This window comes from Mytilus trossulus, chromosome 5, assembly GCF_036588685.1.
Source record: "Mytilus trossulus isolate FHL-02 chromosome 5, PNRI_Mtr1.1.1.hap1, whole genome shotgun sequence".
Lineage (NCBI taxonomy): Eukaryota > Metazoa > Mollusca > Bivalvia > Mytilida > Mytilidae > Mytilus > Mytilus trossulus.
The window spans coordinates 76,499,872-76,526,015 of NC_086377.1; positions in this window are offsets into that span (position 1 = coordinate 76,499,872).

The window sequence follows — 26,144 nt, forward strand, 5'->3', positions numbered from 1 at the left end:
TAGCCATTTTTACTTGATAGAAATAGAAGATCAGGGGTTTTTAAATATTTATTTATTATATATAAAGTTGAAGATAAAGTGATCAGTCATAATATATAGTTGGTAAAAGGTATCTCTGTCATTTGTCAATTTTGGTACTTCTAACTGAACATTGGTGTTGACTTGATAGAGTTGTGAGCTTTCTGGTTGGTTTGCTGTATCCATATGTTTGGTCAAGTAATTAGGGTCACCATAGTCAGCTTTGCAACAAGTGCAGTAGGCATAAATATTATGTTTGAGTTCATTAAGATATTTGTCTTGAGGTTAAGTAATATAACTGTTTAATGTTTTAACAGCATCACAAAAAAGTCGTTGTTTATACAACTTTAATTAATCCATTGTCAGAATTTCACTTTTAATCATCCAGGCATGTGTCTTAAACTTGCTAGTTGATCACCAGGTAATTGCCAATACTCTTTTATTGCTGTATATACAGTCTAATCCTTAACACCTTCATAGATGACTCGAGGCTATTTACCTTTTGACATCAAAACAGTTGAAGGAAACTTCCGTTTTTCTCGGCCTTTTCCTATATCAATTTCGAGTTTCTCGGACTTTTTCCCTGTCAGTATCAAGTTAGTAAACAAAAAATTCTACTGAAAATTTTTCGAGGTTGACATTTTCAAAAAGCGGAAGATTTCGAATTTTAACGGGAGGGACGGAAGAGGGTCCTAAAAACGGGAGATTTTGACTCCCGCCGGAAGAATCACATGTATGCTTTTTTATTGCAACCAAATTAACGTGTAAATTATGGTGTCTTCGTCGAGGTCCGCGTTCATGGATCGTAAACACTGTTGAGTTCGGTTTACATAAGAATTTGAAATATATACGTATCCGTCCGATCCGTGCATAAATTTGATTTACTGATCGATCGATGACCGTTGTCACGGTAACTCCCACATAGGTTATTTGACTTATCTGACGGATCCTATGGGTCACCGATCACCAATCAGTCATCGATCAGTCAAACATCCGTCACCGATCATTCACCGATCAGTCAAGTTCACGTCAAACAGTAACGCCTAAGGTTGCAAGTACTGTACCCTCGGGGACAAAACGTCCACCAGCAGTGGCATCGACCCAGTGGTGTAAATAGTTATCAAAAGTACCAGGATTATAATTTTATACGCCAGACGCGCGTTTCGTCTACATAAGACTCATCAGTGACGCTCAGATCAAAATAGTTAAAAAGCCAAACAAATACAAAGTTGAAGAGCATTGAGGACCCAAAATTCCAAAAAGTTGTGCCAAATACGGCTAAGGTAATCTACTCCTGGGGTAAGAAAATCCTTAGTTTTTCGAATAATTTAAAGTTTTGTAAACAGAAAATTTATAAAAATGACCATATAATTGATATTCATGTCAAAACCGAAGTGCTGACTACTGGGCTGGTGATACCTTGGGGACGAAACGTCCACCAGCAGTGGCATCGACCCAGTGGTGTAAATAGTTATCAAAAGTACCAGGATTATAATTTTATACGCCAGACGCGCGTTTCGTCTACATAAGACTCATCAGTGACGCTCAGATCGAAATAGTTAAAAAGCCAAACAAATACAAAGTTGAAGAGCATTGAGGACCCAAAATTCCAAAAAGTTATGCCAAATACGGCTAAGGTATTCTACTCCTGGGGTAAGAAAATCCTTAGTTTTTCGAATAATTTAAAGTTTTGTAAACAGAAAATTTATAAAAATGACCATATAATTGATATTTATGTCAACACCGAAGTGCTGACTACTGGGCTGGTGATACCCTCGGGGACGAAACGTCCACCAACAGTGGCATCGACCCAGTGGTGTAAATAGTTATCAAAAGTACCAGGATTATAATTTTATACGCCAGACGCGCGTTTCGTCTACATAAGACTCATCAGTGACGCTCAGATCAAAATAGTTAAAAAGTCAAACAAATACAAAGTTGAAGAGCATTGAGGACCCAAAATTCCAAAAAGTTGTGCCAAATACGGCTAAGGTAATCTACTCCTGGGGTAAGAAAATCCTTAGTTTTTCGAATAATTTAAAGTTTTGTAAACAGAAAATTTATAAAAATGACCATATAATTGATATTCATGTCAAAACCGAAGTGCTGACTACTGGGCTGGTGATACCCTCGGGGACGAAACGTCCACCAGCAGTGGCATCGACCCAGTGGTGTAAATAGTTATCAAAAGTACCAGGATTATAATTTTATACGCCAGACGCGCGTTTCGTCTAAATAAGACTCATCAGTGACGCTCAGATCAAAATAGTTAAAAAGCCAAACAAATACAAAGTTGAAGAGCATTGAGGACCCAAAATTCCAAAAAGTTGTGCCAAATACGGCTAAGGTAATCTACTCCTGGGGTAAGAAAATCCTTAGTTTTTCGAATAATTTAAAGTTTTGTAAACAGAAAATTTATAAAAATGACCATATAATTGATATTCATGTCAAAACCGAAGTGCTGACTACTGGGCTGGTGATACCCTCGGGGATGGTAGTTGTTAGGTGTGTTGGTGGAGTATGGTGAGATGGTAGCTGTGTCAGTAGTATATGATTGGTGTAGGATGAGTTGGTAGAGTATGATGAGATGGTAGTTGTGTCAGTAGTATATGACTGATGTAGGGTGTGTTGGTGGAGTATGATGAGATGGTAGTTGTGTCAGTAGTATATGATTGATGTAGGGTGTGTTGGTGGAGTATAATGAGATGGTAGTTGTGTCAGTAGTATATGACTGATGTAGGGTGTGTTGGTGGAGTATGATGAGATGGTTGTTGTGTCAGTAGTTTAGGATTGATGTAGGGTGTGTTGTTGGAGTATGATGAGATGGTAGTTGTGTCAGTAGTTTAGGATTGATGTAGGATGTATTTGGTAGAGTATGATGAGATGGTAGTTGTGTCAGTAGTTTAGGATTGATGTAGGGTGTGTTGGTGGAGTATAATTAGATGGTTGATAAGCTGGTAGTGTTTTATTGGACTTAGATGTGTAATTGGAGTATAATTAGATGGGTTGATGAGCTGGTAGTGTATTATTGGAGTTAGTTATCAAAGGTACCAGGATCATAATTTACTACATCATATGCTACTGACACACCTACCACCAATCCTACATTACTGATACAATTACATGTGTTATTGGAGTATAATTAGATGATGAGCTGGTAGTGTATTATTGGTGTCAGTAGTGTAGGATTGGTGTTAGGTGTGTTGGTGGAGTATGATGAGATGGTAGTTGTGTCAATAGTGTAGGATTGGTGTTAAGTGTGTTGGTGATGTATGATGAGATGGTAGTTGTGTCAGTAGTGTAGGATTGGTGTTAAGTGTGTTGGTGATGTATGATGAGATAGTAGTTGTGTCAGTAGTGTAGGATTGGTGTAAGGTGTGTTGGTGGAGTATGATGAGATGGTAGTTGTGTCAGTAGTGTAGGATTGGTGTTAGGTGTGTTGGTAGAGTATGATAAGATGGTTGTTGTGTCAGTAGTATAGGATTGGTGTTAGGTGTGTTGGTAGAGTATGATGAGATGGTTGTTGTGTCAGTAGTGTAGGATTGGTGTTAGGTGTGTTGGTAGAGTATGATGAGATGGTAGTTGTGTCAGTAGTGTAGGATTGGTGTTAGGTGTGTTGGTGGAGTATGATGAGATGGTAGTTGTGTCAGTAGTGTAGGATTGGTGTTAAGTGTGTTGGTGATGTATGATGAGATGGTAGTTGTGTTAGTAGTGTATGATTGGTGTTAGGTGTGTTGGTGGAGTATGATGAGATGGTTGTTGTGTCAGTAGTGTAGGATTGGTGTTAGGTGTGTTGGTGGAGTATGATGAGATGGTTGTTGTGTCAGTAGTGTAGGATTGGTGTTAGGTGTGTTGGTGGAGTATGATGAGATGGTTGTTGTGTCAGTAGTGTAGGATTGGTGTTAGGTGTGTTGGTGGAGTATGATGAGATGGTAGTTGTGTCAGTAGTGTAGGATTGGTGTTAGGTGTGTTGGTGGAGTATGATGAGATGGTAGTTGTGTTAGTAGTGTATGATTGGTGTTAGGTGTGTTGGTGGAGTATGATGAGATGGTTGTTGTGTCAGTAGTGTAGGATTGGTGTTAGGTGTGTTGGTGGAGTATGATGAGATGGTAGTTGTGTCAGTAGTGTAGGATTGGTGTTAGGTGTGTTGGTGGAGTATGATGAGATGGTAGTTGTGTCAGTAGTGTAGGATTGGTGTGAGGTGTGTTGGTGGAGTATGATGAGATGAGATGGTAGTTGTGTCAGTAGTGTAGGATTGTTGTTAGGTGTGTTGGTAGAGTATGATAAGATGGTTGTTGTGTCAGTAGTATAGGATTGGTGTTAGGTGTGTTGGTAGAGTATGATGAGATGGTTGTTGTGTCAGTAGTATAGGATTGGTGTTAGGTGTGTTGGTGATGTATGATGAGATGGTAGTTGTGTCAGTAGTATAGGATTGGTGTTAGATGTGTTGGTGGAGTGTGATGAAATGGTAGTTGTGTCAGTAGTGTAGGATTAGTGTAAGGTGTGTTGGTAAAGTATGATGAGATGGTAGTTGTGTCAGTAATGTAGGATTGGTGTTAGGTGTGTTGGTGATGTGTGATGAGATGGTAGTTGTATAAGTAGTGCAGGATTGGTGTTAGGTGTGTTGGTAGAGTATGATGAGATGGTAGTTGTGTCAGTAGTGTAGGATTGGTGTTAGGTGTGTTGGTGGAGTATGATGAGATGGTAGTTGTGTCAGTAGTGTAGGATTAGTGTAAGGTGTGTTAGCAGAGTATGATGAGATGGTTGTAGGTTCAGTAATGTAGGATTGGTGTTAGGTGTGTTGGTGATGTATGATGAGATGGTAGTTGTGTCAGTAGTGTAGAATTGGTGTTAGGTGTGTTGGTAGGTTGAGGTCAAGTGAAAACTGTCTGACGGGCATGAGGACCTTGCTAGGTACGCACATACCAAATATAGTTAAAGTCATAAGAAAAGAGTGACCGGTGAAAAATTATGTTCTTCCAATTCTTGCACCAATGCATACAAACATCATAAACGTAGTCTTCTGTGCACGAATTTATCCTTTTTTTCTTGTAAATTTCGTATAATCGTCAATTTTTTTTCAATCGGTCAGTGTTGTTGTAAAAATATGGCAGGTAATTAAAGTTCGTGTTTTGAAGCCGAAGTTTAACGATGGTCACCTGTTAGTCAACAATCGACAAAAAATAAACAAAAAAGCATGGAAAGAGAGCACGTGTTTAACATGTAAATTCAGATAATAGTTTATTTTAAGGACATCCATGCGTATAGTAATCACCGGATTTTACGAGATGGGTCACACTGAGGTCACTTTGCATACGGAAAATATGTCGGGGGAATTGGTTGCTGGAAGCAAGCAATTAAGATAAAGTATACTTCTCCTAAATGTGCATAAATTAAAGAATTTTCTTCAGAAAAAAGTATATGTACATAAGTTTTATAATGAAAACTATCCATTGAGTTATAAAAAACATATGCATTATTTTTTTTGATTTGAGGTTTCTTATGACTTTAAACTTTTACTTATAAAAGATAATTTAACATTACAAACATTTTTTTTTTTCAATTAGTCACTGAACCATGAAAATGAGGTCAAGGACATTGGACATGTGACTGGCGGAAACTTCTTAACATGAGGCATCCATATATAAAGTATTAAGCATCAAGGTCTTTCTCCTTCTAAAATATAAATCTTTTAAGAAGTAAGCGAACGCCTCCGCCACTGCTTGATCACTATGCCCATGCCGAGCTTTCTGAGATTAAAGTCGCAGGCTTGACAAAAAATGATCAGTTGTAAGGGGGCTCGCGGGTCTAAATCATTTTTTTAATTTAAAAAAAATGGGGTCACCGTTCATTTACGCTCACAATCTGCCTTCGAAAGAAATATACATTTTTGTTATGTCCTTTTTTCTGTTGACCTAATAGGGGAAATAGTTGTAATATCGAAATAAACTAGAGGCTCCAAAGAGCCTGTGTCGCTCACCTTGGTCTATGTGAATATTAAACAAAGGAAGCAGATGGATTCATGACAAAATTGTGTTTTGGTGATGGTGATGTGTTTGTAAATCTTACTTTACTAGTCTTGCTGCTTACATTTATCTCTATCTATAATGAACTTGGCCCAGTAGTTTCAGTGGAAAATGTAAATAAAAATTTACAAATTTTATGAAAATTGTTAAAAATTGACTATAAAGGACAATAACTCCTTAGGGGGTCAATTGACCATTTCGGTCATGTTGACTTATTTGTAAATCTTACTTTGCTGAACATAATTGCTGTTTACAGTTTATCTCTATCTATAATAAAATTTAAGATAATAACCAAAAACAGCAAAATTTCCTTAAAATTACCGATTCCGGAGCAGCAACCCAACAATGGGTTGTCAGATTCATCTGAAAATTATAGGGCAGATAGATCTTGATCTGATTAATAATTTTACCCCCGTGTTGGATTTGCTCTAAATGCTTTGGTTTTTGAGTTATAAGCCAAAAACTGCATTTTACCCCTATGTTCTATTTTTAGCTGTGGCGGCCATCTTGATTTGATAGTCGGGTCACAGGACACATTTTTAAAACTAGATACCCCAAAGATGATTATTGCCAAGTCTGGATTAATTTGGCCCAGTAGTTTCAGAGGAGAAGATTTTTGTAAAAGATAACTAAGATTTACGAAAAATGGTTAAAAATTGACTATAAAGGGCAATAACTCCTAAACGGGTCAACTGACCATTTCGGTCATGTTGACTTATTTGTAAATCCTACTTTGCTCAACATTATTGCTGTTTACAGTTTATCTCTATCTATAATAAAATTTAAGATAATAACCAAAAACAGCAAAATTTCCTTAAAATTACCGATTCAGGGGCAGCAACCGAACAATGGGTTGTCAGATTCATCTGAAAATTATAGGGCAGATAGATCTTGATCTGATTAATGATTTTACCCCCGTGTTGGATTTGCTCTAAATGCTTTGGTTTTTGAGTTATAAGCCAAAAACTGCATTTTACCCCTATGTTCTATTTTTAGCTGTGGCGGCCATCTTGATTTGATAGTCGGGTCACCGGACACATTTTTAAAACTAGATACCCCAAAGATGATTATTGCCAAGTCTGGATTAATTTGGCCCAGTAGTTTCAGAGGAGAAGATTTTTGTAAAAGATAACTAAGATTTACGAAAAATGGTTAAAAATTGACTATAAAGGGCAATAACTCCTAAACGGGTCAACTGACCATTTCGGTCATGTTGACTTATTTGTAAATCCTACTTTGCTTAACATTATTGCTGTTTACAGTTTATCTCTATCTATAATAAAATTTAAGATAATAACCAAAAACAGCAAAATTTCCTTAAAATTACCGATTCAGGGGCAGCAACCGAACAATGGGTTGTCAGATTCATCTGAAAATTATAGGGCAGATAGATCTTGATCTGATTAATGATTTTACCCCCGTGTTGGATTTGCTCTAAATGCTTTGGTTTTTGAGTTATAAGCCAAAAACTGCATTTTACCCCTATGTTCTATTTTTAGCTGTGGCGGCCATCTTGATTTGATAGTCGGGTCACCGGACACATTTTTAAAACTAGATACCCCAAAGATGATTATTGCCAAGTCTGGATTAATTTGGCCCAGTAGTTTCAGAGGAGAAGATTTTTGTAAAAGATAACTAAGATTTACGAAAAATGGTTAAAAATTGACTATAAAGGGCAATAACTCCTAAACGGGTCAACTGACCATTTCGGTCATGTTGACTTATTTGTAAATCCTACTTTGCTAAACATTATTGCTGTTTACAGTTTATCTCTATCTATAATAAAATTTAAGATAATAACCAAAAACAGCAAAATTTCCTTAAAATTACCGATTCAGGGGCAGCAACCGAACAATGGGTTGTCAGATTCATCTGAAAATTATAGGGCAGATAGATCTTGATCTGATTAATAATTTTACCCCCGTGTTGGATTTGCTCTAAATGCTTTGGTTTTTGAGTTATAAGCCAAAAACTGCATTTTACCCCTATGTTCTATTTTTAGCTGTGGCGGCCATCTTGATTTGAAAGTCGGGTCACCGGACACATTTTTAAAACTAGATACCCCAAAGATGATTATTGCCAAGTCTGGAATAATTTGGCCCAGTAGTTTCAGAGGAGAAGATTTTTGTAAAAGATAACTAAGATTTACGAAAAATGGTTAAAAATTGACTATAAAGGGCAATAACTCCTAAACGGGTCAACTTACCATTTCGGTCATGTTGACTTATTTGTAAATCCTACTTTGTTAAACATTATTGCTGTTTACAGTTTATCTCTATCTATAATAAAATTTAAGATAATAACCAAAAACAGCAAAATTTCCTTAAAATTACCGATTCAGGGGCAGCAACCCAACAATGGGTTGTCAGATTCATCTGAAAATTACAGGGCAGATAGATCTTGATCTGATTAATAATTTTACCCCATGTTGGATTGGCTCTAAATGCTTTGGTTTTTGAGTTATAAGCCAAAAACTGCATTTTACCCCTATGTTCTATTTTTAGCTGTGGCGGCCATCTTGATTTGATAGTCGGGTCACCGGACACATTTTTAAAACTAGATACCCCAAAGATGATTATTGCCAAGTCTGGATTAATTTGGCCCAGTAGTTTCAGAGGAGAAGATTTTTGTAAAAGATAACTAAGATTTACGAAAAATGGTTAAAAATTGACTATAAAGGGCAATAACTCCTAAACGGGTCAACTGACCATTTCGGTCATGTTGACTTATTTGTAAATCCTACTTTGCTAAACATTATTGCTGTTTACAGTTTATCTCTATCTATAATAAAATTTAAGATAATAACCAAAAACAGCAAAATTTCCTTAAAATTACCGATTCAGGGGCAGCAACCGAACAATGGGTTGTCAGATTCATCTGAAAATTATAGGGCAGATAGATCTTGATCTGATTAATAATTTTACCCCCGTGTTGGATTTGCTCTAAATGCTTTGGTTTTTGAGTTATAAGCCAAAAACTGCATTTTACCCCTATGTTCTATTTTTAGCTGTGGCGGCCATCTTGATTTGATAGTCGGGTCACCGGACACATTTTTAAAACTAGATACCCCAAAGATGATTATTGCCAAGTCTGGATTAATTTGGCCCAGTTGTTTCAGAGGAGAAGATTTTTGTAAAAGATAACTAAGATTTACGAAAAATGGTTAAAAATTGACTATAAAGGGCAATAACTCCTAAACGGGTCAACTTACCATTTCGGTCATGTTGACTTATTTGTAAATCCTACTTTGTTAAACATTATTGCTGTTTACAGTTTATCTCTATCTATAATAAAATTTAAGATAATAACCAAAAACAGCAAAATTTCCTTAAAATTACCGATTCAGGGGCAGCAACCCAACAATGGGTTGTCAGATTCATCTGAAAATTACAGGGCAGATAGATCTTGATCTGATTAATAATTTTACCCCATGTTGGATTTGCTCTAAATGCTTTGGTTTTTGAGTTATAAGCCAAAAACTGCATTTTACCCCTATGTTCTATTTTTAGCTGTGGCGGCCATCTTGATTTGATAGTCGGGTCACCGGACACATTTTTAAAACTAGATACCCCAAAGATGATTATTGCCAAGTCTGGATTAATTTGGCCCAGTAGTTTCAGAGGAGAAGATTTTTGTAAAAGATAACTAAGATTTACGAAAAATGGTTAAAAATTGACTATAAAGGGCAATAACTCCTAAACGGGTCAACTGACCATTTCGGTCATGTTGACTTATTTGTAAATCCTACTTTGCTAAACATTATTGCTGTTTACAGTTTATCTCTATCTATAATAAAATTTAAGATAATAACCAAAAACAGCAAAATTTCCTTAAAATTACCGATTCAGGGGCAGCAACCCAACAATGGGTTGTCAGATTCATCTGAAAATTACAGGGCAGATAGATCTTGATCTGATTAATAATTTTACCCCGTGTTGGATTTGCTCTAAATGCTTTGGTTTTTGAGTTATAAGCCAAAAACTGCATTTTACCCCTATGTTCTATTTTTAGCTGTGGCGGCCATCTTGATTTGATAGTCGGGTCACCGGACACATTTTTAAAACTAGATACCCCAAAGATGATTATTGCCAAGTCTGGATTAATTTGGCCCAGTAGTTTCAGAGGAGAAGATTTTTGTAAAAGATAACTAAGATTTACGAAAAATGGTTAAAAATTGACTATAAAGGGCAATAACTCCTAAACGGGTCAACTGACCATTTCGGTCATGTTGACTTATTTGTAAATCCTACTTTGTTAAACATTATTGATGTTTACAGTTTATCTCTATCTATAATAAAATTTAAGATAATAACCAAAAACAGCAAAATTTCCTTAAAATTATCGATTCAGGGGCAGCAACCCAACAATGGGTTGTCAGATTCATCTGAAAATTACAGGGCAGATAGATCTTGATCTGATTAATAATTTTACCCCTGTTGGATTTGCTCTAAATGCTTTGGTTTTTGAGTTATAAGCCAAAAACTGCATTTTACCCCTATGTTCTATTTTTAGCTGTGGCGGCCATCTTGATTTGATAGTCGGGTCACCGGACACATTTTTAAAACTAGATACCCCAAAGATGATAATTGCCAAGTCTGGATTAATTTGGCCCAGTAGTTTCAGAGGAGAAGATTTTTGTAAAAGATAACTAAGATTTACGAAAAATGGTTAAAAATTGACTATAAAGGGCAATAACTCCTAAACGGGTCAACTGACCATTTCGATCATGTTGACTTATTTGTAAATCCTACTTTGCTAAACATTATTGCTGTTTACAGTTTATCTCTATCTATAATAAAATTTAAGATAATAACCAAAAACAGCAAAATTTCCTTAAAATTACGGATTCAGGGGCAGCAACCCAACAATGGGTTGTCAGATTCATCTGAAAATTATAGGGCAGATAGATCTTGATCTGATTAATAATTTTACCCCGTGTTGGATTTGCTCTAAATGCTTTGGTTTTTGAGTTATAAGCCAAAAACTGCATTTTACCCCTATGTTCTATTTTTAGCTGTGGCGGCCATCTTGATTTGATAGTCGGGTAGTTTCAGAGGAGAAGATTTTTGTAAAAGATAACTAAGATTTACGAAAAATGGTTAAAAATTGACTATAAAGGGCAATAACTCCTAAACGGGTCAACTGACCATTTCGGTCATGTTGACTTATTTGTAAATCCTACTTTGTTAAACATTATTGCTGTTTACAGTTTATCTCTATCTATAATAAAATTTAAGATAATAACCAAAAACAGCAAAATTTCCTTAAAATTACCGATTCAGGGGCAGCAACCCAACAATGGGTTGTCAGATTCATCTAAAAATTACAGGGCAGATAAATCTTGATCTGATTAATAATTTTACCCCATGTTGGATTTGCTCTAAATGCTTTGGTTTTTGAGTTATAAGCCAAAAACTGCATTTTACCCCTATGTTCTATTTTTAGCTGTGGCGGCCATCTTGATTTGATAGTCGGGTCACCGGACACATTTTTAAAACTAGATACCCCAAAGATGATTATTGCCAAGTCTGGATTAATTTGGCCCAGTAGTTTCAGAGGAGAAGATTTTTGTAAAAGATAACTAAGATTTACGAAAAATGGTTAAAAATTGACTATAAAGGACAATAACTCCTAAACGGGTCGACTGACCATTTCGGTCATGTTGACTTATTTGTAAATCCTACTTTGTTAAACATTATTGCTGTTTACAGTTTATCTCTATCTATAATAAAATTTAAGATAATAACCAAAAACAGCAAAATTTCCTTAAAATTACCGATTCAGGGGCAGCAACCCAACAATGGGTTGTCAGATTCATCTGAAAATTACAGGGCAGATAGATCTTGATCTGATTAATAATTTTACCCCATGTTGGATTTGCTCTAAATGCTTTGGTTTTTGAGTTATAAGCCAAAAACTGCATTTTACCCCTATGTTCTATTTTTAGCTGTGGCGGCCATCTTGATTTGATAGTCGGGTCACCGGACACATTTTTAAAACTAGATACCCCAAAGATGATTATTGCCAAGTCTGGATTAATTTGGCCCAGTAGTTTCAGAGGAGAAGATTTTTGTAAAAGATAACTAAGATTTACGAAAAATGGTTAAAAATTGACTATAAAGGGCAATAACTCCTAAACGGGTCAACTGACCATTTCGGTCATGTTGACTTATTTGTAAATCCTACTTTGTTAAACATTATTGATGTTTACAGTTTATCTCTATCTATAATAAAATTTAAGATAATAACCAAAAACAGCAAAATTTCCTTAAAATTATCGATTCAGGGGCAGCAACCCAACAATGGGTTGTCAGATTCATCTGAAAATTACAGGGCAGATAGATCTTGATCTGATTAATAATTTTACCCCTGTTGGATTTGCTCTAAATGCTTTGGTTTTTGAGTTATAAGCCAAAAACTGCATTTTACCCCTATGTTCTATTTTTAGCTGTGGCGGCCATCTTGATTTGATAGTCGGGTCACCGGACACATTTTTAAAAACTAGATACCCCAAAGATGATAATTGCCAAGTCTGGATTAATTTGGCCCAGTAGTTTCAGAGGAGAAGATTTTTGTAAAAGATAACTAAGATTTACGAAAAATGGTTAAAAATTGACTATAAAGGGCAATAACTCCTAAACGGGTCAACTGACCATTTCGGTCATGTTGACTTATTTGTAAATCCTACTTTGCTAAACATTATTGCTGTTTACAGTTTATCTCTATCTATAATAAAATTTAAGATAATAACCAAAAACAGCAAAATTTCCTTAAAATTACGGATTCAGGGGCAGCAACCCAACAATGGGTTGTCAGATTCATCTGAAAATTATAGGGCAGATAGATCTTGATCTGATTAATAATTTTACCCCGTGTTGGATTTGCTCTAAATGCTTTGGTTTTTGAGTTATAAGCCAAAAACTGCATTTTACCCCTATGTTCTATTTTTAGCTGTGGCGGCCATCTTGATTTGATAGTCGGGTAGTTTCAGAGGAGAAGATTTTTGTAAAAGATAACTAAGATTTACGAAAAATGGTTAAAAATTGACTATAAAGGGCAATAACTCCTAAACGGGTCAACTGACCATTTCGGTCATGTTGACTTATTTGTAAATCCTACTTTGTTAAACATTATTGCTGTTTACAGTTTATCTCTATCTATAATAAAATTTAAGATAATAACCAAAAACAGCAAAATTTCCTTAAAATTACCGATTCAGGGGCAGCAACCCAACAATGGGTTGTCAGATTCATCTAAAAATTACAGGGCAGATAAATCTTGATCTGATTAATAATTTTACCCCATGTTGGATTTGCTCTAAATGCTTTGGTTTTTGAGTTATAAGCCAAAAACTGCATTTTACCCCTATGTTCTATTTTTAGCTGTGGCGGCCATCTTGATTTGATAGTCGGGTCACCGGACACATTTTTAAAACTAGATACCCCAAAGATGATTATTGCCAAGTCTGGATTAATTTGGCCCAGTAGTTTCAGAGGAGAAGATTTTTGTAAAAGATAACTAAGATTTACGAAAAATGGTTAAAAATTGACTATAAAGGGCAATAACTCCTAAACGGGTCAACTGACCATTTCGGTCATGTTGACTTATTTGTAAATCCTACTTTATTAAACATTATTGATGTTTACAGTTTATCTCTATCTATAATAAAATTTAAGATAATAACCAAAAACAGCAAAATTTCCTTAAAATTATCGATTCAGGGGCAGCAACCCAACAATGGGTTGTCAGATTCATTTGAAAATTACAGGGCAGATAGATCTTGATCTGATTAATAATTTTACCCCTGTTGGATTTGCTCTAAATGCTTTGGTTTTTGAGTTATAAGCCAAAAACTGCATTTTACCCCTATGTTCTATTTTTAGCTGTGGCGGCCATCTTGATTTGATAGTCGGGTCACCGGACACATTTTTAAAACTAGATACCCCAAAGATGATAATTGCCAAGTCTGGATTAATTTGGCCCAGTAGTTTCAGAGGAGAAGATTTTTGTAAAAGATAACTAAGATTTACGAAAAATGGTTAAAAATTGACTATAAAGGGCAATAACTCCTAAACGGGTCAACTGACCATTTCGGTCATGTTGACTTATTTGTAAATCCTACTTTGCTAAACATTATTGCTGTTTACAGTTTATCTCTATCTATAATAAAATTTAAGATAATAACCAAAAACAGCAAAATTTCCTTAAAATTACGGATTCAGGGGCAGCAACCCAACAATGGGTTGTCAGATTCATCTGAAAATTATAGGGCAGATAAATCTTGATCTGATTAATAATTTTACCCCGTGTTGGATTTGCTCTAAATGCTTTGGTTTTTGAGTTATAAGCCAAAAACTGCATTTTACCCCTATGTTCTATTTTTAGCTGTGGCGGCCATCTTGATTTGATAGTCGGGTAGTTTCAGAGGAGAAGATTTTTGTAAAAGATAACTAAGATTTACGAAAAATGGTTAAAAATTGACTATAAAGGGCAATAACTCCTAAACGGGTCAACTGACCATTTCGGTCATGTTGACTTATTTGTAAATCCTACTTTGTTAAACATTATTGCTGTTTACAGTTTATCTCTATCTATAATAAAATTTAAGATAATAACCAAAAACAGCAAAATTTCCTTAAAATTACCGATTCAGGGGCAGCAACCCAACAATGGGTTGTCAGATTCATCTAAAAATTACAGGGCAGATAAATCTTGATCTGATTAATAATTTTACCCCATGTTGGATTTGCTCTAAATGCTTTGGTTTTTGAGTTATAAGCCAAAAACTGCATTTTACCCCTATGTTCTATTTTTAGCTGTGGCGGCCATCTTGATTTGATAGTCGGGTCACCGGACACATTTTTAAAACTAGATACCCCAAAGATGATTATTGCCAAGTCTGGATTAATTTGGCCCAGTAGTTTCAGAGGAGAAGATTTTTGTAAAAGATAACTAAGATTTACGAAAAATGGTTAAAAATTGACTATAAAGGGCAATAACTCCTAAACGGGTCAACTGACCATTTCGGTCATGTTGACTTATTTGTAAATCCTACTTTATTAAACATTATTGATGTTTACAGTTTATCTCTATCTATAATAAAATTTAAGATAATAACCAAAAACAGCAAAATTTCCTTAAAATTATCGATTCAGGGGCAGCAACCCAACAATGGGTTGTCAGATTCATTTGAAAATTACAGGGCAGATAGATCTTGATCTGATTAATAATTTTACCCCTGTTGGATTTGCTCTAAATGCTTTGGTTTTTGAGTTATAAGCCAAAAACTGCATTTTACCCCTATGTTCTATTTTTAGCTGTGGCGGCCATCTTGATTTGATAGTCGGGTCACCGGACACATTTTTAAAACTAGATACCCCAAAGATGATAATTGCCAAGTCTGGATTAATTTGGCCCAGTAGTTTCAGAGGAGAAGATTTTTGTAAAAGATAACTAAGATTTACGAAAAATGGTTAAAAATTGACTATAAAGGGCAATAACTCCTAAACGGGTCAACTGACCATTTCGGTCATGTTGACTTATTTGTAAATCCTACTTTGCTAAACATTATTGCTGTTTACAGTTTATCTCTATCTATAATAAAATTTAAGATAATAACCAAAAACAGCAAAATTTCCTTAAAATTACGGATTCAGGGGCAGCAACCCAACAATGGGTTGTCAGATTCATCTGAAAATTATAGGGCAGATAAATCTTGATCTGATTAATAATTTTACCCCGTGTTGGATTTGCTCTAAATGCTTTGGTTTTTGAGTTATAAGCCAAAAACTGCATTTTACCCCTATGTTCTATTTTTAGCTGTGGCGGCCATCTTGATTTGATAGTCGGGTAGTTTCAGAGGAGAAGATTTTTGTAAAAGATAACTAAGATTTACGAAAAATGGTTAAAAATTGACTATAAAGGGCAATAACTCCTAAACGGGTCAACTGACCATTTCGGTCATGTTGACTTATTTGTAAATCCTACTTTGTTAAACATTATTGCTGTTTACAGTTTATCTCTATCTATAATAAAATTTAAGATAATAACCAAAAACAGCAAAATTTCCTTAAAATTACCGATTCAGGGGCAGCAACCCAACAATGGGTTGTCAGATTCATCTAAAAATTACAGGGCAGATAAATCTTGATCTGATTAATAATTTTACCCCATGTTGGATTTGCTCTAAATGCTTTGGTTTTTGAGTTATAAGCCAAAAACTGCATTTTACCCCTATGTTCTATTTTTAGCTGTGGCGGCCATCTTGATTTGATAGTCGGGTCACCGGACACATTTTTAAAACTAGATACCCCAAAGATGATTATTGCCAAGTCTGGATTAATTTGGCCCAGTAGTTTCAGAGGAGAAGATTTTTGTAAAAGATAACTAAGATTTACGAAAAATGGTTAAAAATTGACTATAAAGGACAATAACTCCTAAACGGGTCGACTGACCATTTCGGTCATGTTGACTTATTTGTAAATCCTACTTTGTTAAACATTATTGCTGTTTACAGTTTATCTCTATCTATAATAAAATTTAAGATAATAACCAAAAACAGCAAAATTTCCTTAAAATTACCGATTCAGGGGCAGCAACCCAACAATGGGTTGTCAGATTCATCTGAAAATTACAGGGCAGATAGATCTTGATCTGATTAATAATTTTACCCCCATGTTGGATTTGCTCTAAATGCTTTGGTTTTTGAGTTATAAGCCAAAAACTGCATTTTACCCCTATGTTCTATTTTTAGCTGTGGCGGCCATCTTGATTTGATAGTCGGGTCACCGGACACATTTTTAAAACTAGATACCCCAAAGATGATTATTGCCAAGTCTGGATTAATTTGGCCCAGTAGTTTCAGAGGAGAAGATTTTTGTAAAAGATAACTAAGATTTATGAAAAATGGTTAAAAATTGACTATAAAGGGCAATAACTCCTAAACGGGTCAACTTACCATTTCGGTCATGTTGACTTATTTGTAAATCCTACTTTGTTAAACATTATTTCTGTTTACAGTTTATCTCTATCTATAATAAAATTTAAGATAATAACCAAAAACAGCAAAATTTCCTTAAAATTACCGATTCAGGGGCAGCAACCCAACAATGGGTTGTCAGATTCATCTGAAAATTACAGGGCAGATAAATCTTGATCTGATTAATAATATTACCCCATGTTGGATTTGCTCTAAATGCTTTGGTTTTTGAGTTATAAGCCAAAAACTGCATTTTACCCCTATGTTCTATTTTTAGCTGTGGCGGCCATCTTGATTTGATAGTCGGGTCACCGGACACATTTTTAAAACTAGATACCCCAAAGATGATTATTGCCAAGTCTGGATTAATTTGGCCCAGTAGTTTTAGAGGAGAAGATTTTTGTAAAAGATAACTAAGATTTACGAAAAATGGTTAAAAATTGACTATAAAGGACAATAACTCCTAAACGGGTCGACTGACCATTTCGGTCATGTTGACTTATTTGTAAATCCTACTTTGTTAAACATTATTGCTGTTTACAGTTTATCTCTATCTATAATAAAATTTAAGATAATAACCAAAAACAGCAAAATTTCCTTAAAATTACCGATTCAGGGGCAGCAACCCAACAATGGGTTGTCAGATTCATCTGAAAATTATAGGGCAGATAGATCTTGATATGATTAATAATTTTACCCCGTGTTGGATTTGCTCTAAATGCTTTGGTTTTTGAGTTATAAGCCAAAAACTGCATTTTACCCCTATGTTCTATTTTTAGCTGTGGCGGCCATCTTGATTTGATAGTCGGGTCACCGGACACATTTTTAAAACTAGATACCCCAAAGATGATAATTGCCAAGTCTGGATTAATTTGGCCCAGTAGTTTCAGAGGAGAAGATTTTTGTAAAAGATAACTAAGATTTACGAAAAATGGTTAAAAATTGACTATAAAGGGCAATAACTCCTAAACGGGTCAACTGACCATTTCGGTCATGTTGACTTATTTGTAAATCCTACTTTGCTAAACATTATTGCTGTTTACAGTTTATCTCTATCTATAATAAAATTTAAGATAATAACCAAAAACAGCAAAATTTCCTTAAAATTACGGATTCAGGGGCAGCAACCCAACAATGGGTTGTCAGATTCATCTGAAAATTATAGGGCAGATAAATCTTGATCTGATTAATAATTTTACCCCGTGTTGGATTTGCTCTAAATGCTTTGGTTTTTGAGTTATAAGCCAAAAACTGCATTTTACCCCTATGTTCTATTTTTAGCTGTGGCGGCCATCTTGATTTGATAGTCGGGTAGTTTCAGAGGAGAAGATTTTTGTAAAAGATAACTAAGATTTACGAAAAATGGTTAAAAATTGACTATAAAGGGCAATAACTCCTAAACGGGTCAACTGACCATTTCGGTCATGTTGACTTATTTGTAAATCCTACTTTGTTAAACATTATTGCTGTTTACAGTTTATCTCTATCTATAATAAAATTTAAGATAATAACCAAAAACAGCAAAATTTCCTTAAAATTACCGATTCAGGGGCAGCAACCCAACAATGGGTTGTCAGATTCATCTAAAAATTACAGGGCAGATAAATCTTGATCTGATTAATAATTTTACCCCATGTTGGATTTGCTCTAAATGCTTTGGTTTTTGAGTTATAAGCCAAAAACTGCATTTTACCCCTATGTTCTATTTTTAGCTGTGGCGGCCATCTTGATTTGATAGTCGGGTCACCGGACACATTTTTAAAACTAGATACCCCAAAGATGATTATTGCCAAGTCTGGATTAATTTGGCCCAGTAGTTTCAGAGGAGAAGATTTTTGTAAAAGATAACTAAGATTTACGAAAAATGGTTAAAAATTGACTATAAAGGACAATAACTCCTAAACGGGTCGACTGACCATTTCGGTCATGTTGACTTATTTGTAAATCCTACTTTGTTAAACATTATTGCTGTTTACAGTTTATCTCTATCTATAATAAAATTTAAGATAATAACCAAAAACAGCAAAATTTCCTTAAAATTACCGATTCAGGGGCAGCAACCCAACAATGGGTTGTCAGATTCATCTGAAAATTACAGGGCAGATAGATCTTGATCTGATTAATAATTTTACCCCCATGTTGGATTTGCTCTAAATGCTTTGGTTTTTGAGTTATAAGCCAAAAACTGCATTTTACCCCTATGTTCTATTTTTAGCTGTGGCGGCCATCTTGATTTGATAGTCGGGTCACCGGACACATTTTTAAAACTAGATACCCCAAAGATGATTATTGCCAAGTCTGGATTAATTTGGCCCAGTAGTTTCAGAGGAGAAGATTTTTGTAAAAGATAACTAAGATTTATGAAAAATGGTTAAAAATTGACTATAAAGGGCAATAACTCCTAAACGGGTCAACTTACCATTTCGGTCATGTTGACTTATTTGTAAATCCTACTTTGTTAAACATTATTTCTGTTTACAGTTTATCTCTATCTATAATAAAATTTAAGATAATAACCAAAAACAGCAAAATTTCCTTAAAATTACCGATTCAGGGGCAGCAACCCAACAATGGGTTGTCAGATTCATCTGAAAATTACAGGGCAGATAAATCTTGATCTGATTAATAATATTACCCCATGTTGGATTTGCTCTAAATGCTTTGGTTTTTGAGTTATAAGCCAAAAACTGCATTTTACCCCTATGTTCTATTTTTAGCTGTGGCGGCCATCTTGATTTGATAGTCGGGTCACCGGACACATTTTTAAAACTAGATACCCCAAAGATGATTATTGCCAAGTCTGGATTAATTTGGCCCAGTAGTTTTAGAGGAGAAGATTTTTGTAAAAGATAACTAAGATTTACGAAAAATGGTTAAAAATTGACTATAAAGGACAATAACTCCTAAACGGGTCGACTGACCATTTCGGTCATGTTGACTTATTTGTAAATCCTACTTTGTTAAACATTATTGCTGTTTACAGTTTATCTCTATCTATAATAAAATTTAAGATAATAACCAAAAACAGCAAAATTTCCTTAAAATTACCGATTCAGGGGCAGCAACCCAACAATGGGTTGTCAGATTCATCTGAAAATTATAGGGCAGATAGATCTTGATATGATTAATAATTTTACCCCGTGTTGGATTTGCTCTAAATGCTTTGGTTTTTGAGTTATAAGCCAAAAACTGCATTTTACCCCTATGTTCTATTTTTAGCTGTGGCGGCCATCTTGATTTGATAGTCGGGTCACCGGACACATTTTTAAAACTAGATACCCCAAAGATGATTATTGCCAAGTCTGGATTAATTTGGCCCAGTAGTTTCAGAGGAGAAGATTTTTGTAAAAGATAACTAAGATTTACGAAAAATGGTTAAAAATTGACTATAAAGGGCAATAACTCCTAAACGAATCAACTGACCATTTCGGTCATGTTGACTTATTTGTAAATCCTACTTTGCTAAACATTATTGCTGTTTACAGTTTATCTCTATCTATAATAAAATTTAAGATAACCAAAAAACAGCAAAATTTCCTTAAAATTACCGATTCAGGGGCAGCAACCCAACAATGGGTTGTCAGATTCATCTGAAAATTACAGGGCAGATAGATCTTGATCTGATTAATAATTTTACCCCATGTTGGATTTGCTCTAAATGCTTTGGTTTTTGAGTTATAAGCCAAAAACTGCATTTTACCCCTATGTTCTATTTTTAGCTGTGGCGGCCATCTTGATTTGATAGTCGGGTCACCGGACACATTTTTAAAACTAGATACCCCAAAGATGATAATTGCCAAGTCTGGATTAATTTGGCCCAGTAGTTTCAGAGGAGAAGATTTTTGTAAAAGATAACTAAGATTTACAAAAAATGGTTAAAAATTGACTATAAAGGGCAATAACTCCTAAACGGGTCAACTGACCATTTCGGTCATGTTGACTTATTTGTAAATCCTACTTTGTTAAACATTATTGCTGTTTACAGTTTATCTCTATCTATAATAAAATTTAAGATAATAACCAAAAACAGCAAAATTTCCTTAAAATTACCGATTCAGGGGCAGCAACCCAACAATGGGTTGTCAGATTCATCTGAAAATTACAGGGCAGATAGATCTTGATCTGATTAATAATTTTACCCCATGTTGGATTTGCTCTAAATGCTTTGGTTTTTGAGTTATAAGCCAAAAACTGCATTTTACCCCTATGTTCTATTTTTAGCTGTGGCGGCCATCTTGATTTGATAGTCGGGTCACCGGACACATTTTTAAAACTAGATACCCCAAAGATGATTATTGCCAAGTCTGGATTAATTTGGCCCAGTAGTTTCAGAGGAGAAGATTTTTGTAAAAGATAACTAAGATTTACGAAAAATGGTTAAAAATTGACTATAAAGGGCAATAACTCCTAAACGGGTCAACTGACCATTTCGGTCATGTTGACTTATTTGTAAATCCTACTTTGTTAAACATTATTGCTGTTTACAGTTTATCTCTATCTATAATAAAATTTAAGATAATAACCAAAAACAGCAAAATTTCCTTAAAATTACCGATTCAGGGGCAGCAACCCAACAATGGGTTGTCAGATTCATCTGAAAATTACAGGGCAGATAGATCTTGATCTGATTAATAATTTTACCCCATGTTGGATTTGCTCTAAATGCTTTGGTTTTTGAGTTATAAGCCAAAAACTGCATTTTACCCCTATGTTCTATTTTTAGCTGTGGCGGCCATCTTGATTTGATAGTCGGGTCACCGGACACATTTTTAAAACTAGATACCCCAAAGATGATTATTGCCAAGTCTGGATTAATTTGGCCCAGTAGTTTCAGAGGAGAAGATTTTTGTAAAAGATAACTAAGATTTACGAAAAATGGTTAAAAATTGACTATAAAGGGCAATAACTCCTAAACGGGTCAACTGACCATTTCGGTCATGTTGACTTATTTGTAAATCCTACTTTGTTAAACATTATTGCTGTTTACAGTTTATCTCTATCTATAATAAAATTTAAGATAATAACCAAAAACAGCAAAATTTCCTTAAAATTACCGATTCAGGGGCAGCAACCCAACAATGGGTTGTCAGATTCATCTGAAAATAACAGGGCAGATAGATCTTGATCTGATTAATAATTTTACCCCATGTTGGATTTGCTCTAAATGCTTTGGTTTTTGAGTTATAAGCCAAAAACTGCATTTTACCCCTATGTTCTATTTTTAGCTGTGGCGGCCATCTTGATTTGATAGTCGGGTCACCGGACACATTTTTAAAACAAGATACCCCAAAGATGATTATTGCCAAGTCTGGATTAATTTGGCCCAGTAGTTTCAGAGGAGAAGATTTTTGTAAAAGATAACTAAGATTTACGAAAAATGGTTAAAAATTGACTATAAAGGGCAATAACTCCTAAACGGGTCAACTGACCATTTCGGTCATGTTGACTTATTTGTAAATCCTACTTTGCTAAACATTATTGCTGTTTACAGTTTATCTCTATCTATAATAAAATTTAAGATAATAACCAAAAACAGCAAAATTTCCTTAAAATTACCGATTCAGGGGCAGCAACCCAACAATGGGTTGTCAGATTCATCTGAAAATTATAGGCCAGATAGATCTTGATATGATTAATAATTTTACCCCGTGTTGGATTTGCTCTAAATGCTTTGGTTTTTGAGTTATAAGCCAAAAACTGCATTTTACCCCTATGTTCTATTTTTAGCCGTGGCGGCCATCTTGGTTGGTTGACGGGGTCACGCCACACATTTTTAAAACTAGATACCCCAATGATGATTGTGGCCAAGTTTTGTTCAATTTGGCCCAGCAGTTTCAGAGGAGAAGAATTTTGTAAAAGTAAACAACGACGACGGACGACGGACGCTGGACGAAGCCGGACGCAAAGTGATGGGAAAAGCTCACTTGGCCCTTCGGGCCAGGTGAGCTAAAAAAGAACTAAATTACAAAAATCGCTTAAAATTTACAGTTATTTAGTTTATGTACAGCTTTTTCGAAAACAACAATAAAAAATAAAGGTCACCAATGAGTAAATTTAAGATATTTTTATTTTAATGCCAAACAAGAGGCTGTCACAACGACAGCAAACCGGATTTATTAACATTTATTTGTGTCCTGGCAATATCACAAGATCCATTACTCCTGAACGGTAAAAGTCAAAATCGTCATTATTGAACTTGACCTATATTTTGTCATCAGTAACAACATATAAAAATTTCAAAAGCTTTGGTTGAATGGTTCACGAGAAAATGCACGGACACGACTGGAAACACCATTTTTCAATCTTTCAAGAACCATAACTCCTGAACGGTAAAAGTCAAAATCATCATAATTGAACTTGACCTCTATTTTGTCATCAGTAACAACATATAACAATTTCAAAAGCTTTGGTTGAATGGTTCATGACAAAATGCACGGACACGACTGGAAACACCATTTTTCAATCTTTCAAGAACCATAACTCCTGAACGGTAAAAGTCAAAATCGTCATAATTGAACTTGACTTCCATTTTGTCATCAGTAACAACATATTAAAATTTGAGAAGCTTTGGAAGAACAGTTCATGCGTAAATGCACGGACATGACTGGAAACTCCATTTTTCAATCTTTCAAGAACCATAACTCCTGAACGGTAAAAGTCAAAATCGTCATTATTGAACTTGACCTTCATTTAGTTGTCAGTAACAACATAGTAAAATTGTAAAAGCTTTGGTTGAACGGTTCATGAGTTAATGCACGGACAACATTTGATTGCAGCCCGACTGCCCGACCGCCCGCCTGCCGTACATCCCCAAATCAATAACCGACATTTTTGTCACAAAAATCCGATTAAAAATGGCATTTTTGCACCAAAGGAAGATAATTTGGAGCTTTTTCAATGATATCTACATTTTAAAAGTCACCTGAGGCCAACAAGAATCGATTTTTTGGAAAGATTCTTGTACCATAATGATAAAGTAATAACTACTTAAGGTAATAAATGAAATTTGTAATGAAAAATTATTAATTTTTTTCTGAAAATCTTATACCCGTGAGCCTCCTTTAGAAAACTGTGTTCATTCATTAAGTGTATTAACAAAAAGGTTTGTCCATCCATGTCAAAGTTACGCACAGACTGATTTCTTCATATTTAGTTTAACCTGTTTATTATACAGGTATTTCATCATAAACTTAAAAGTTGTACTTTATTATATTTTATCTGCAGCTGTTTACCCTCAACTATTGTATTTGTATTTATATTGTAATTGTACTTTCTCTGTTGACTTGTATTAAGTTTTTAGAGAATAAAATATATATCTATCTAATAAGAATAAAACGGAATGTTACCTCCAATGATTTCACCCAAGGACTGCATCCTTGATCTAGTAACCATTTTGTTACATCGATCCGTCCAAACTGAGCAGCCCAATGTAAAGCTGTTTCTCCATCCTATAACAATATAAAAATATAAACATGTTAATGGTGTGTGATAACAAAATCAAGAGAGGAGTCAAACAATTTACCAAATGTAAGAAAAATAACATTGCTTAAGAAAATAAACAATTATACTTGTGTATAAACTATTAAATGGTAGATTAAGATATATAAATTCAATGCATATTTTCTAATTCAGTGAAACAAAACAGGTAAAAAAATAGTAAACTCTTAATTATATAAGTGTAACAAGTCAAATAATAGCAACCTTCACTTTATATAAGTCTCACAAGTAATTGTTGTCCATTTAACATGTATGATTAACAACATGATTTTATGTTGATTCAGTAGAATGATCAAAGTTGAAAAAAAAACATTTTTCAAGAAACATTAAAACGAGTAATATTTTCTGATTCAGTCCGAAGAGACAAGAAAAATAAGACCCCACTTTATATAATTCTGTCAAGTATTTGTTATTTTTAAAAGATGTTTTACATTAGATCTGTAGAATTAACATTATCTGACTAAAGATGTTAACACAACTCTTTCTCATCAACTTCTCATTAAAATCAGATGTTTACAAAATAATTTTTTGTCAGGAAACAAAATAAAACCTCAACTATCTGATTCAGTTCTGTGTTACGAATAAAATGAGACCCCACTTTAAATAATTCTAACAAATATTTGTTGTCCATTAAACCTGTCTGATTAACAACATGATTTTCTGTAGATTCTGTATAAAGTGATGTTTGGTCAGAGTAAGGTGATTATATCTATCATTACCGAGGATGTAGCGTCTAACTGACTGCCGTGAGTGACCAGGTAAGTCACCACCTCCAGGTGTCCGTACTCAGCGGCCAACATTAATGGTGTCACTCCATACTGTAATATCAACATATAACAGACATCAAAACTTGTGTCATAAACTGGACAATGTTGTGTAATAAATATAAACAAAATATATATCACATGAATCAGTGGTCAAAACTGAATAAAATGACCAGTCACACTTGTATTTATATTCTACATAAACAACAAATAAACAACATGTTTTATTATGAGATGTCAGAACTTCCATCAGAACTGTCAGGTTAAAACAAAACTTTTTTCTAGAAACATAAACAATATTTATATCAATGGACTCATCTGGACAAGACAATTAAAATGAGACCCCACTTTATATAATTCTAATAAATATTTGTTGTCCATTAAATCTGTCTGATAAACAATGATTACGTAAAATGACAAAAGTGAGAAAAAAAAACTTTTTTTCAAGAAACATTAAAACGAGTTATATATTCTGATTCAGTACGAAGAGACAAGAAAAATAAGACCCCACTTTATAGTATTCTGTCAAGTATTTGTTATTTTTAAAAGATGTTTTACATTAAATCTGTAGAATTAACATTATCTGACTAAAGATGTTAACACAACTTGTTCTCATCAACTTCTCATTAAAATCAGATGTTTACAAAATAATTTTTTGTCAGGAAACAAAATAAAACCTCAACTATCTGATTCAGTTCTGTGTTACGAATAAAATAAGACCCCACTTTATATAATTCTAACAAATATTTGTTGTCCATTAAACCTGTCTGATTAACAACATGATTTTGTGTAGATTCTGTATAAAATGATGTTTGGTCAGAGTAAGGTGATTATATCTATCATTACCGTGGTGTCTGTGTT